The sequence below is a fragment of the Melitaea cinxia genome, chromosome 7, assembly GCF_905220565.1.
Source record: "Melitaea cinxia chromosome 7, ilMelCinx1.1, whole genome shotgun sequence".
Taxonomy (NCBI): Eukaryota; Metazoa; Arthropoda; class Insecta; order Lepidoptera; family Nymphalidae; genus Melitaea; species Melitaea cinxia.
Genome location: NC_059400.1, coordinates 1,473,281 through 1,490,324, shown reverse-complemented (window position 1 = coordinate 1,490,324; position 17,044 = coordinate 1,473,281).

The window sequence follows — 17,044 nt, the reverse complement described above, 5'->3', positions numbered from 1 at the left end:
ACACACTCATCACGAGAACTCAAAAACCGCTGGATGGTCCATCCATCCAGGATGGACAAAGATGAAATTTAGCAGGGAGGTAGATTATAGTTAGTAAACGTCCGCTAAGAACGGATTTTTTGATATTCCACTGCTAAAGGCGTTTGATTGGGGTTGATAGTTTGTATGAAACATATACAGCAGCTATAAGTTCGCCTGCTAGGTTATTTATACTGCAGCCTGAAAATAAAACTAAAAATGTGGTGTAGAGAGAGGTTTTATAAAAATAACTAATAAATTATACTAAATTGTGCCTTTTAAAAAATTACTCAGCGTGATAAGCATTTCAAGTGACTGAAATAAAAAAATAATTTGCTTAAACATCTTGATAGTAATGCATATCTTCATAACCACGGGAACGTAGTCGCGGGCAACAGTTAGTGTATTATAAAAATAAGTCCCCAAAAGTTTATGTGATCGATTCCCTCAAAATTTACTGAACGGCTTTTCATGCGGTTTTACCAATGGAGAGAGGGCTTCAAGAGGAAGGTTTACGGAACGACTAAGCCGATTTTGATGAGATTTTGAGTTTCACTGGAAGTTTGCCGGGAAAACTTTGTGACTCACTGATTTAAACGCGGGCGAAGCCGCGGGCACAGCTAGTAATTATATATAAATATATTGTTATATTGCGGAAAACCGGGATGTTTTGCGCGAACTCAGTGAGGCCTTTGTCTAGCAGTGGACTGACTGACTGACTTGATGTAACGCTTAAACAGATAGTTGATTCCGTGTTCATCATCATCATCATCTTCACTTTAGCTTGATACAGTCTACTGCTGGACATAGGCCTCCGTAAGTTCAAGCTCCTCATGTGTGTTTGCCATAGTGACCACGGTGGGTGGCGGATTGGTGACCGCAGGGCTGGCTTTGTCGCACCGAAGACGCTGCTGTCCGTCTTCAGCCTGTGTATTTCAAATCCAGCAGTTGGATGGTTATCCTGCCACCGATCGGCTTTTTAAGTTCCAAGGTGGTAGTGGAACTGTGTTATCTCTTAGTCGCCCCTTACGACACCCACGGGAAGATAGGGGGCGGCTATATATTTTATTGCCGTAACAACAGAGATTTTGTCCAAATGAAAGTCCAGTAATAAAATAAAAAATAAATAAAACAACTACCGCAGGTTAGCTGGAAGAGACTTCTTCTAGAGTTATCTCTACCGGCTTTCTACATATAAATTATATAATGTGTATAACGCCTGACTGAGCGCAGTAGTCAGTGGTCGTTGTCCGGCCTACATCTGACGCCAAGCAATAGTTTTCATTCATTTGTTTTGTTTCATTGCATATTGGAAAATTACTAAAATCGGAAACATTGACATTTTTTTATTGTCCGCTTAACTTAAACACGTCAATTCGCCAACACGCCAACATGCCAAAACTCCAACACGCCAACACGCTAACACTCCAACATGCCAACACGTCAACACTCCAACACGCCAATACGCCAATGCGCCAACACGCCAACACACCAACACGCCAACAGTCCAACAAGCCAACACGCCAACACGCCAACACGCTAACACGCCAACATGCCAATACGCCAATGCGCCAACACGCCAATGTGTCAATACGCCAATACGCCAACACGCCAACAGTCCACCACGCCAATATGCCAACACGCCAATACACCAACACGCCAACACGCCAATACGCCAATGCGCCAACACGCCAATGTGCCAATACGCCAACACACCAACACGCCAACACGCCAACACTCCAACACGCCAATACGCCAACACGCCAACACGCCAATATGCCAACACGCCAATACGCCAATGCGCCAACAAGCCAACACGCCAATGTGCCAATACGCCAACAAGCCAACACGCCAATGTGCCAATACGCCAACACGCCAACAGGTCAACATGCCAATACGCCAATGCGCCAACACGCCAACAGTCCAACACGCCAATATGCCAACACGCCAATACGCCAATGCGCCAATAAGCCAACACGCCAATGTGCCAATACGCCAACAAGCCAACACGCCAATGTGCCAATACGCCAACACGCCAACAGGTCAACATGCCAATACGCCAATGCGCCAACACGCCAACAGTCCAACACGCCAATATGCCAACACGCCAATACGCCAACACACCAACACGCCAATACGCCAATGCGCCAACACGCCAATGTGCCAATACGCTAACACGCCAACACGCCAACACGCCAACACGCCAACACGCCAACACGCCAATATGCCAACACGCCAACACGCCAACACGCCAACACGCCAGACGCCAATGCGCCAACACGACAGGACGCCAACAAAAATTGTTTAAACCTGTTTAATAACGAACCGTTATTTATAATATTATATCTGTCCAGGTCCGAAAGAAGCCACTTCGCTATCTAAGGACATCGTGGCAGGATAGGAAATTGACTTACCCTTTTTGCGCTTGATAAAGCTCCAAAAAAGTTGAGGGTTTGAAGACAAAGTTGTTTCCAGGCTACTCAAATACAATTTATAGTTTAGATTATGAAGCTTCGCGCAACGCTCCCTGAGCAACTTAAAAGTAATTAAATCACGAGGGTTGCCATTTTTACGATATTTAATATTCGATTTACGATATTTAGTATTCACAGTTTTCCCTTTTTAAAAGTAAAACTTTATTCACCGATTCGATTCACCTACATTGGCAGACAGACAAACAAATGAAAAGTGGCGGGAAACTGTTTTCTTATTTTTTAATTTCACCTTTTCATGGTATCAAAAACAGCCAGTTACAAAGAATACAAACAAAAAGATTTTATTGGACCTTAACTAGAGAAAACGAAAAGACTTTTCCCCGACCTATGATAAAAGTATACTTTAATACAGTTGCTAAAAAAGTGGCGTATTGCAGGGACGTATAGCGTTCGGGATGTGACCTATTACATACTCGTACTTTTTTTTTACCTTTCCCGAACTCGTGCGTTCTCTTTCCCAGCTGTCAAAATAATGTTTATTAAAAAGAAAAACCAACCATGAAGTTTTTACTAAAAAAATTATAGAAGTTTTTATGATTCATGCAAATACGTATATTTCTAAAAAGAAGCTACTAATTTTTTCAATATCAGATTTAATGATTTGATTGAATGAGTTTGGTTAGGTTTCATTTAATTTCATCTCATTAAATTTCATTTTCATTTCATATCAATAAAAAACTTCTACTGAAGACTTGGCTGTATGGGCATAGTTCCCTTTGCCTACCAGAATGAAAAGAAAAAAAACTCTGCAAATTCTACGGTTGGCGCCATTTTTCAGAAATATTCTTTATTAAATTGCGACATTTTTTCGCAACTGTATTATAAATAGTCGTTCAGTACACGTGTGGAACCGTCATTGCAACTTGTTCCGACTGTGACATTAGACATTTGTCGGAACTCTGCAATGACAGCCTTTCCACACTTGTAATGAAATATACTATTTCAGTGCTTTCACTTTTGCCACTTGTGCAATAACAGAGTAATTTTTTCCCTTTTACAAAAATAGCATCCTTAGTAATTTTCGATCCGCTTTTCATCTAGATTCATATTAAACTGTGTCATGATATAAGGAATCGATAATCAGAATGCATGCAAGTGCTACATTGGACTACTACCATTGGACTTTCCTAGTACATTTTATTTGTATTTTTTTTTAATTTTGGAACAAATAAAATAATGGAACTCATACTTGTTCATTTTGTACTCATTGAAGTCGTTTTTCGCCATTGTATTTGTTTGCTAACGACTTATGAATCATTCCACAGCTCCTGTAGACATCACCGGAGCAATTAATGATGTTGATCGAGAACTGAAACGTATATACGTACTTATATACCTACTAAAACCTCTGCAAACTTCGTAACGCCATATTTTATTTTCATAAATATCTCTAATTTTTTTTAATGTTCCTATTTAAATACATAAACTACCTTGTCCTGGCAAAAAGGAACACAAAAAAAAGAATTATGCAGTTCTATGCAAACAGTTAAGTTATGCGCGTGCATACATATCAACGGTTAATTTCTAATTATATACATGACTATGATATTAAAACGCCTAATAATTTAAGGAAGTACTATGGGAAGTACTTGTTTACTTATATTGTATACTATAAAATGTACCCATGTTATGTTATACCTACCCGCCTGCCCAGCGTAGTGACTATGGGCAACACACATAAGTTCACGCCAATTTTGTTAGTACAAATGGAAACACTTATGAAGAAATATTTTAACACATTTTTTAACCGACTTCCAAAAAAGGAGGAGGTTCTCAATTCGATTGTATTTTTTTAACCGACTTCCAAAAAAGGAGGAGGTTCTCAATTCGACTGTATTTTTTTTTTTTTTTTTTTTTTATGTATGTTACATCAGAACTTTTGACTGGGTGGAGCGATTTCGACAAATTTTCTTTTAATCGAAAGGTGGTGTGTGCCAATTGGTCCCATTTAAATTTATTTGAGATCTAACAACTACTTTTCGAGCTATATCTAATAATGCGTTTTTACTTGACGCTTTTTTCGTCGACCTACGTTGTATTATACCGCATAACTTTCTACTGGATGTACCGATTTTAATAATTCTTTTTTTGTTGGAAAGGAGATATCTCAAATTTAGTACCATGATAAGGGAACCAGGATCTGATGATGGGATCCCAGAGAAATCGAGGGAAACTCTTGAAAATCCGCAATAACTTTTTACTGGGTGTACCGATTTTGATAATTCTTTTTTTGTTGGAAAGAAGATATCCTTAGTTTAGTACCATGATAAGGAAACCAGGATCTGATAATGGGATCCCAGAGAAATCGAGGGAACTTCTTGAAAATCCGCAATAACTTTTTACTGGGTGTACCGATTTTAACAATTTTTAATTTAATCGAAAGCTGATGTTTGTCATGTGGTCACATATAAATTTCATTGAGATTTGATAACTACTTTTTGAGTAATCTTTGATAACGCGCAGTTACTTGAGTATTTTTTCGTCGATCTACGTTGTATTACTCGTCGATGTAATTGAAGTCGGTTTTTTTTTCGTTTGCGAGCAAACACAATTATTTTATGTATGTTACATCAGAACTTTTGACCGGGTGGACCGATTTCGACAATTTTTTTTTTTAATCGAAAGGTGGTGTGTGTCAATTGGTCCCATTTAAATTTATTTGAGATCTAACAACTACTTTTCGAGTTATATCTAATAATGCGTTTTTACTTGACGCTTTTTTCGTCGACCTACGTTGTATTATACCGCATAACTTTCTGCTGAATATACCGATTTGGATAATTCTTTTTTTGTTAGAAAGGGGATATTTCTAGTTTAGTACCATGATAAGGAAACCAGGATCTGATGATGGGATCCCAGAGAAATCGAGGGAAACTCTCGAAAATCCGCAATAACTTTTTACTGGGTGTTTCGATTTTGATAATTTTTAATTTAAAAGCTGATGTTCATCATGTGGTCACATTTAAATTTTATCGAGATCTGATAACTACTTTTTGAGTAATCTTTGATAACGCGTAGTTACTTGACTATTTTTTCATCGATCTACGTTGTATTACTTGTCGATGTAATTGAAGTCGGTTTTTTTTTTCGTTTGTCTGCAAACACAATTATTTCTAATGACGCATGATTTATTCTGTAACTAGCTATAAATATTTAGTACTTAAGTTGTGAATTGTAAATATCATATATATTAATACGCTAAGGTTAAGATGTTTGCCTACCTTTTTAGAAAAAGCCTCACAATTACTCTAAGTACATAAATTATATATCATTTTAAAGATAATTGCTTGCTCTATCGGCATTCACAACAAAAAAAATATTATTGCTTTTATTTTTGTGAATTAATTAATTATTAAAATTATATGTATGACGGTTTTCATTTTGAAACAACGTCAACGTGATTGACTGTCGGTAATTTTTTTTACTTATTTAGTGCGAATTATTTGCACAGATATTGCTAGTGTATCTATAATATTGTTAGTTTCGAAATAAATTATTTAAACAAAGGTACATTGCTGTTTGAAATTAACAATGCAAAAGTAAAACTGACTCTGTATTGTTACCAGAAGCACGTATCTTGGCGAGTTGACGCCATTAAGATACAAGTGAAAATCGTGTTGCGATATTTTCCAGCATTTCCAAGTTACAATGTTGTGGGTAGTAAGTGAAACTAGTACAGTTAAACATATTAAGATAAGAAAACAACACACATGCAAATCAAAACAAATGCTGAAAAGTCAGAATATTAAGTTTAGTATTTAAAAATTAGCAAATTAAAACTTTTAATGAAGGAATACCTACAATGGAGAATCTTCATATTATAGGTACACATCGCTAATTAGGTTTATAAATAATAATTATATGCTAGCCGATTGTCCGATACTTACAACCGCTCTGGTGTAGTGGTGCTACTAGTCGCCTAAAACAACGACGGTTTGCGGGTTCGATTCCCGCTCGGGATGGATATTTGAATTTGTACAATATTTCTTTTCGATTTCGATGTCAGTCCTTGTGGGTCTCCCTACCGTGCCACGGAGAGCAAGTTAAGCCATCGGTCCCGGTTGTTATCATATATACCTGATAGCGATCGTTACTCATAGTAAGGAACATATCCGCCAACCTGCATGCATGGAAAAAGAGGCCTATACCCAGCAGTGGGATATTACAGGCTGAATGCGATTGTACGATAATTAACTTTTTTTTTTGTGAGCACGAAAACTTCTTGTTATTAATTTATTCGTAGGTATATGATATTTTATGAATATGCTATAAATTAGTTAGCACTTCTCCTATATTATAGGTATATATGTAGTATACATAGGTTCCGACCTATAGTTATTAAAGGAGTCTAAAAGTTTTATATTTTCAATAAAGTATGTCACAAAACAAGAACAACGGATTTCAAATAAGAAAAGGATGTTCTTATGTCCTTGAGGCTATGGTAAGCCTCCGTTCAAAGTAAGAGTTCTGAAGTCTCATCGTGGTATTATGGAACGAGTTTCATATGTCATAGAAAAGGGCCGATTGTGTCCGTGAGTATGGGAAGCATAAAAATAGTAATATAATATATTATAATAAATTAAATTTATAGAACAATGAACACATGAGCTCACGTTATTTTTGGCGTAAACTTGTGGAGGCCTATGTCCAGCAGTGGACTGTATAGGCTGTAATAATAAATAATAATAATAGAACAATTACTACAGATAGGTTGTAAATTGTAGACATAGATAAGTAGAGCTAATTCCAAAAATTACAAATTTTGAAGCTGATGGATTGAGACTCTTTCAAGCCTTTCACAAATAAACCTGGTGATTCAGAATAAGATATGATAATATTGTTTTGCTGAAAGTTTCATAGAATACGGTATGTAAAACACTACAACATAGTACTGCACAGCTAGTAGACATTGTAGTAATCACCATGTCAACCTGAAATCACGTTCCCTCCCCACGCGTGACCTACTCCTGTCACTGAACGATATTAACGCTTCGATTCCTCGCACGAGCCTTGCACGCAACTCTGTGATGAGAATTATAAACCCTGATAGCTTTAGGGTTGCCATTTTAATTTTTTTTAAATTAATACTAGCTGACTTTTTTTAAATTTTCTTTTATTGTTATAAAATAGATCTTGTCCTGATAATATATAGATCTTGTCCTGATAAAAACGAAGGTAACAAAAAAGATTTGGTGGAGTCGTTTCAAAATTATGCTTGTACATTCATTGCGTCGATTATTTTATACATATAGATGAGTATTGCGGTAAGACGAGGATTGCGGAAAACCAGGATGTCTGGCGCGAACTTGGGGAGGCCTATGTCCAGCAGTGGATTGCAATAGGCTGAGCTGATGATGCTTATGATGATCATGATGATGATAATGATGATGAGATTTACCCTACGGTTTTGATTCAGCATTATTTTGTAAAAGCGACTCACTTCAGCCTATCACAGTCTACTGCTGGACGTAGGCGTGAACTCGATATTTGTTGCCCATAGTCGCCACGCTGGGCAGGCGGATTGATGACCGCAGGTAAAAGCGACTAATGACGTAAATTTTTTTAGTCGATAATTTTCTGTGATTTTAGCAGTCAAGCAGGCAGATTGTACAACTTTAAGTAAATAAACGAACGCTCGATTCCTAGTAGACTTTTTTGTAGTGTTGAGGGTTCAGAAACACACAATATAATAAGCACAATCGCCCAGACCACCTCAAAGCTCTGTGTGGTAAATGGAAATAATAATAATAATAAATGTTTGTTGTGAGCGCAGATCAAGACTGCAAACGCAAGCGTAACACGCAGTGCTGTGCGCACATCAAAGCGTCTACACTTTGTAATTGTTATAGTCATTTTTTGTCTAAAATAAATTGTGTTGTTACCCGGAGGTAATACAAAGTAACGTACATTTCCGAAGTATGCTGAGGACTATTTACACAAGTTGTTAACTTTTAGATATGGTAGTTTAAAAAAAACAACTGTCTTAGATAATATTAATAATATAATAGAAGTAAGAGAATTATTACGCATCGGAAACTTTATTATTAAGACTTTATTAAAAATACAAGCGACCCGCCCCGGCTTCGCACTGTTGAAAAAACTATCAGTGTTCCTCTACTATATTATGCATGTATTATACGTATAAACCTTTTTCTGGAATCACTCTATTTATTAAAGAAAACCGCATAAAAATCCGTTGCGTAGTTTTAAAGATCTCGCATACAGACAGCGAGAAACGACTTTTTTTATAGTAATGACACTTTTTAAAAATTTAACGCAACTATCTACATTAATTTTATATTTAATTTTTTTCTATATACTGTAGAAATAATAGTTGTATCTTTGTGTCTTTAAATATAACGATAAAAAATAATTAAATATAAGACCTGATTTCGGATGGCAACACTCGTCGGTTCTTTTAAGGCATGCCAACAGGAACCGCGAAGCCTGAGGCTTTCTAATGTCGTAATGTATTGCGAAACTAGGGATCAATTATGTCACAAGTATTAATTACTCACGTTTTTTAACTGCAAATGGAATGACAACATTTTTCGATTCATTTTATATATGTAGGGTACTTAACTTATAGTTCTACTACTTTTTTACTCTGTAAAGTCTGTATTGCTAGCTGTGCCCGCGACTTCTTCCGCGTGGAATTTAACAAAAAGTTATTGTTCAAATTTTATTCGTAGTTATAAAATAAATAATTTTTTAAAATAAAAGTAGCCTAAGTTACTCCTTATTATATCAGCTATCTGCCAGTGAAAGCCGAGACAGAGGCAGACAGACAGACAAAAATTGTACAAAATGTCATTTTGGTATATGTACTGTGTATACATCCATATGCATTTAGCAAAAAGCGGTCATTTTGATATTACAAACAGATACTCCAATTTTATTTATTTGTATAGATAACTTACAATTTAATACATTTTGTTGTGGATATTCAACTGTAACAATGTCAAATCTGTATAGTACCCTATTGAAAGTTCCAGATACTTCCAAATAAAAAAACGATGATTGATTGGAAGTTATTGTATAGTTGAAAAGTTTGAAACAGGAATTCTAAATTCTTAATTCAAATTTGATACGTTAAAATACAATTTTTATCGGGCATTTTTCGATCCAGATAGATCTATCAGGATCCCCAATGGAACTTAACATTTTACGCTATTGAAACCACAATAATAATTATTAAAATTTAAGATTGTAAATTTTTTGTGGAAACATGAAACTTTGAAAAATATTATTAATTTTTCTTTCGATACATCTCTTGATACTTGTTAAAATCTCACTGCTGGGCTATATACGCTCCAAAAAGGAGATCAAATGTATGAATGGTCGATTTTATTGATAATTACAACAATTTCCCGACTTTGAGACAGAATTCCTAACTGGCACCTGGATCGATGGGCTAATATCCTCATACAAAAACCGGGATGAAGAGTCCCAAAAAACCGAATTATTTCTACTCAGACCAAACCAATATTTATCAATACATTCTCCGAGCAGATATCAAAACCGCGACCATCAAGTGTTAATATGACTTCTCACACCTCTGTATCAAGAGAGAACATTCACAGCACCATTTTACTGAAGTAAAATTTCTTTATGCTCGCTTTTCTTGGGGAGTAAGCCGGTGAATGCGTGACGACAGCGTTCGAAAAGTGTGATCGCGCGAGGTGAACGAAAGTTGAGAGATATATATAAGTTAGTGAAGATAGTAAGAGCAAGTTACATTTCGTAAGTTTTACTTCAGTCGTGTGGTCTTAAGCTGATTCGTTTTTACACCATCATAGAATTTTAGATGAGTGATAAATTAGTTGAACAGAATTGAACTAAACCTCCTTCTCGTCTTCCCCATATAAGTAGAATATTGAGTCCGAGCTTAATACATCATTCTGCTTTACTGCGGACCGACAGCTTTACATCTTCAGATATGGTACAAAAATCTACAAGGTCCTACACGCATCGAAAGAAGAAATAACAAATATCTTTGCAAATACAAATATCAACCGTTGCGTAGATTACATGCTTCAGATCACTACACCAGAATGGTTGTTGTTGATATATTAGTAACAATATTGAAATAAACCGATTCTTATTAAAGAGCTTTCTCTTCTTTCATACATTTTACGTAACGCATGGCTCGCGTAAAGTCGCGTCAACCCACAACTGAGCTTAAATTTTATAGAAGTCATCAAAATATGTATTCTTTATGTAAAGGTGGAGTTCGTATATATTTGTCATTGTTTTAAATATGGATGATACTGACATATATATATATATATATATATATATATATATATATATATATGGTAATTGTTTTGTGTAATAAACACAATTATTCTGTTTGTTTTATTTTAAGTAGGCTAGGACCCATAATCAGCAATCATTATGTCCTATTGAAAGGTATGGCCGCCAACTTGTATGTAGACAAATTCTCAACTGTTTGTTATTGCTTTACGTACATTATTTTTTCTTATTCTCTTCACGACCACTCTTTCTTTTCTCTTTCACGACCGAAAATGTAAAATAAAAAGAAAAGTTGTGTAAAATATATTTACAGTCGAAAGTGGCTCAACTGTAAAGAAAATCTTTTAGAAAGCTGAAAGCTCGTAGAAAACTCCGATTCAAGCTCGTTGTATTTGGTAACGATTTTTTTGGTTCTGGTAATAACAAGTTTCAGTAAACCTGTAGTATATTAGTAATTAAGTAAATAAAGGATCTTTACATACAGGAGGATAAAAGCGAACGGTATTAAATTAATCTTTTTCATTTATTAGGATTAGGTACAACATGACGTATCCAATGTTTACATGACACCGCGTTGGCGCAACGGTCACAGCTATGGATTGTGCCTGTTGCGCTGGCGGTTGCGGGTTCGATACCCGTACATCACAAACATTTGTATTAGCCATACAGGTGTTTGCCGTGGTCTGGATGTTTGTGCAGTCCTTGTGGGTCTCCCCACCATGCTTCGGAGAGCACGTTAAGCCGTCGGTACCGGTTGTTATCATGTACACCTGATAGCGATCGTTACTCATAGTAGGGAATATATCCACCAACCCGCATTGGAGCAGCGTGGTGAATTAAACTCTGATCCTTCCCCTACATGGGGAAAGAGGCCTATGCCCAGTAGTGGGATATTACAGGCTGAAGCGTATCCCATGTTTGCTAACCACCACTTATGCCGTTGGAGATGTTGGCTAATAGGCACTTAATAAAGTGTAGCCAGAGCAGGGATTAAGCAGTTTTTCTATGTTTAGTCATTGGTTCTTACAACTTTTGACAGTGTATTTTGTAAAAAAAAAACCATAATAAAAAAAATCTAAAAGAAGATAATATTTCTGTTCAAGTTAATATCTCCCAATATTGTATAATATGTCTAAAAATAAAACTTTCTTCATATTATGACGACAAAAGCGTATATCGAAAAAACAAATAGGTATAGGTATGTATATATATTAATAGTAAATACAAACGTTGTTAAATAATCTTATTTAGCACTTAACCTCATTAAATCAACACTATGTGTGAAAATTATCATAAACTCGAGTATGGCTTATAACAAACTAGCTAGGAGTTATCGGTTTTGCCTTTTTAATTTTTCAGGACAAAAGTAGTCGATGCGATTATACTGGATCTTCTGCGATATACAATGCGATAGCTGTCCTGGCGTGATTGATTGATAAATATACTTCCAACTTTCCCGTTTGTAATATAATCTAGCTGAATAGACGAATTTGTTACCACTATACTTATTTTTTGTGTAGATAGATTTTGTTTTTAATTTTCTTTTATACAAAACTTATCTTGGAATAACGAATACAGAAAAAAGAATTTACGACTTGGTGCAGTCGTTGGAAAGTCTTGTTCGTACATAAATATTGGCGATGCATTTTTTTTATATATATATTACTAAGATTCAAGAGGTTGCAAAATTCGTTGTTCTTCTAGTAAAAAAACAAATATGTACTCTGGTATTATACCATTATATAATTATATATTTTAAGGTGTTATAAGACTTAGCGGATGTTGTTTTTGCGCCAAGAAATTTGCAACCGTTTTTATTAACCTCTAGGTTGTTAGTGAGGACTTGTGGACTAGTACCTTCGTCAGTATTTATGTCTCGGAACCGTATGTTAAAACGGGCAGAAGGCATTTCTCGAAGACTTTATTGTCTTCAAGAATTGCGGAATCTTCGAAGAGAATACTCGACGAAGTCGGCCAAATGCGGCCCGGCCCAACCTCTTATCGGCTTCCTTCTCGAAGTAGTTTCGAACTAGTTGAATGATATGGCCTATTAGCCATAATCCTGAACGACTTCAAGAATCAACCGATCCCGGTTAATAAGAACACGCACTAGCTACGTTATTTTATTTAATTAAAAATACTGAAATGATAAAAAACGACGGATAATAACCCAATAGCTATTATTTTATTATATAATATTAAAATAATCTTAATTTAAAAGAAAAAAGTAATTAATACTCATATCATTAATATAACAGCTTCAGAATATTGATATATAGGTATATTCATATTTCGTAACATTTAGTGTACTGTAGAAATATATATAAGAAAATGTATGACAGGATTACTATGTAAAAAAAATATGGCTTGACATCTATATTTATACAAATAAATAAAATTGGAGTGTCTGTTTGTAATATTCAAATAACCTCTTTTTACTAAATGCATATGGATGTATACACGGTATATAAACCAAAATAACATTTTTTTACAATATTTGTCTGTCTGTCTGTCTGCTTAATCCGGCTAATGAAATGGCTAATGCTTTGAAACGTCTGGACTAATTTTGACGGGTCTTTCACTGGAAGATAGCTGATGTAATAAGGAGTAACTTAGGCTACTTTTATTTTAGAAATTTATTTATTTTATAACTCTGTGAACTGAACAATGACTTTTTTGTTAAATTCCACGCGGAGGAAATCACAGGCACAGCTAGTCTAATAATATAAATGCAGAGGTTTGTAAGGATGGGTGTATTTAATGACACGCAAAAATTACTTAACTTATAGTAAAGAAACTTGTTGCGTAGCTGGAGGACCTCGCACAACACTTAGGCTAATTTTTACCTCGACATACCCATGGGATCAGACACAATTGTATAAAATGTTCTCGCCATCACTGATATATACTGCACTCACTGCTATAACTAAATATAAATAATATAAATAAATCTAATATATAAAATTCTCGTTTCGCGGTGTTTCTAGTTAAACTCCTCCGAAACGGCTTGACCGATTCTTATGAAATTTTGTGTGCATATTGGGTAGGTCTGAGAATCGAACAACATTTATTTTTTATACCCCAAAATGGGGGGGGGGGGGGTTAAGGGGGTTAATAACATTTATGGCAAAACAACGTTTGCGGGGTCAGCTAGTATAATATAATAAATCTGGAGCAGCCTGACTGGGGAAGTAAATACCTTAACCTTACAGAAGATCATAGCCTAAAAACATTGCTCTCAAGTAGAGTTGGGTTTCTGTGATGAGTAAGGTGACCAGAGCTCCTGGGCCTCCCCAGGTCGGGGGTGGACTAGTAGAGGCATCGTGATTATTCTGATTTTGCAGGCGCCTATAGGCTACGGTAACTGCTTACAATCAGTGTCGTATGCTAGTTTGCCCTTTTATAGTATGAAAAAAAAATATTACACATTCTAAACATTTTTGAATATCATATCAAAATTTGACCGCTCCAGCGGGGTTCGAACCCGCGTCTCCGACTTGCCGTGTCGGCGCTCTAGCCAATTAAGCTATGGAACGATGCACCCGCTCGAGCGAAATTTTCGATATGATAATTTTTAATTTTCGGTTTAAGCGAACCGTGGCGCCGTCTATAGTGAGCTCTTTACAGAAACCCGTAACTATTCAAAGTTTCATATAACAATGAAAATCTTTGACAGGAGACGACACCGTGCTATTTTTAATATCTAAGATTTTTATTTTTGTGATACCCACATTAGGAATTCTAAACATTTTTGAATATCATATCAAAAATTGACCGCTCCAGCGGGGTTCGAACCCGCGTCTCCGACTTGCCGTGTCGGCGCTCTAGCCAATTAAGCTATGGAACGATGCACCCGCTCGAGCGAAATTTTCGATATGATAATTTTTAATTTTCGGTTTAAGCGAACCGTGGCGCCGTCTATAGTGAGCTCTTTACAGAAACCCGTAACTATTCAAAGTTTCATATAACAATGAAAATCTTTGACAGGAGACGACACCGTGCTATTTTTAATATCTAAGATTTTTATTTTTGTGATACCCACATTAGGAATTCTAAACATTTTTGAATATCATATCAAAAATTGACCGCTCCAGCGGGGTTCGAACCCGCGTCTCCGACTTGCCGTGTCGGCGCTCTAGCCAATTAAGCTATGGAACGATACACCCGCTCGAGCGAAATTTTTTATGATATTCAAAAATGTTTAGAATTCCTAATGTGGGTATCACAAAAATAAAAATCTTAGATATATTACACATTATTAATTCGTCATACATGAATTTTATATCATACAATTTACCAAATATGTAGTTATAAGTCTAGACGTGATTGAAGAATGTTTCAATTACTTCTAATTAACCTAAATATTTTAGCAATCGCTTTGAATAGTCATAGAATACCGGTACAACGATATTCGGAATTCCGCAATAGTTGGAATGTACTATATGATTAATGTATTAATGTATGATACTTTATGGGTGTATTCCTAAATAACTGTTAGTATCTTAATCAGTTTGTTGGCAGTTATTTCTTAAATTAAATTAAAAAATTGTTGATGAAATTTTAAGGTTAAAGATCGTTTATTTCTCAAAAGAATACAATTCACTTACATGAGAAATTACAAACACTAAAATTTAACAAAAATATTACATGTTGGGTACATCGCAACACAATATATAAACAATTTATCGTCGAGACAAGAAATAAACAATATGTAGGGTAGGATTAAAATATATATACACAAGTTAACAGAAATATGCGCAACTGGAAGTGTCATTGTTAAGGTGTTATTTTATGTTTCATTATTCAAATTTGCTTAATTTATGTAATATTATTATTATAATTAACTTAAATAAAAAATAAAAATAAATTTTATAAAAAAATACACTTTAGTGTAAAATTGGATAAAAGTATGTGTTCATAAGTTTATACTTTCTGTTACTAAAATGATCCAAATAACTAGCTAATGAAATCATAATTATATTTTATACAAATCTGCAATAAAAAAAATAACGTCACAGATTAATTTTTTTTTGTGCAACATAAAAATTATTTTTGTACATTTAGTATCTCTGATATAACTGGTATAATAATTTATAATTACTTTTTATTTATAATTATATTTTCGGTGACCATCATACCTATACTAGTATTATAAAGTTGAAAAGTTTTTTTATTCGCTAATTTCAGGAACTAATGGTTCTAATAAAAAACCCTTTTTGTGCTGGATAGCCCATTTATCGAGGAAGGCCATAGACTATTTTTCTTCAATTTAACACATGCGAAACTGCGGGATACAGCTTGTCTGATATAACTGGTATAAGTATTCGCTTCAGCCTGTAATATCTTACTAGTGAGCATAGGCCTCTTTCCCCATGTAGGAGAAGGAACAGAGCTTAATCCACCACGCTGCTCCAATGCGGGTTGGCGGATATATTCCCCACTATGAGTAACGATCGCTATCAGTTGTACATGATAACAATCGGGACCGACGGCTTAACGTGCTCTCCGGGGCACGGTGGGGAAACCCAAATGTAGTATAATAAACATTATTAGGCATAACTCAAAAACTACTCATCAGATAAGGCATTTAAATGGGACCACACGACAAGCTGTCAAATAAAAGAAGAATTATCAAAATCGTTACACCCAGTAAACAGTTATGGGCTAATACACGTAGTTGAAAATCTTTTCCTTTTTTTGAAGTCTTTTAAATAGCTAACTGAATATATTATAATTTATTTTTTAATTTTCTTTCGTACATACCTCGTACCGAAAGTAAGAACACATAAAGAAGAAACAAAGAAGTAACTGATTTGGAACAATCGGAGGTCAGGCGAGTATATAGGTATAATATATTTTAATGAAGCATTTTTATTTATAAAGATTTATTTAACACTAAACACTCTCGGCCAGAGTGGATTGTCAGAAATTTATTTCAATTGCGACATTTCCGTTTCATACGTAGTTACAATTTTTAACTACTAACATATATGACTTATTTTTCGTTATACGTAAGTAAACATTTTATTTTAAATATTATAATATTCTACTTAATGTTTTGTATAAATTGAAATACATTATTTTGCAAAATATTCGATCTGTAACTAAACATGACAATACTTAACAGATTAAAAATAAAAGTATCGAATAATAGGTATATTACTTTAAAATATTGAAGATTAACGCGATATATAGATGATAATTTAAGATAATCTATAATATTTTCATCACCACCAACCCGAAGTCGAGCAGCGTGGTGGATTAAGCTCAAATCC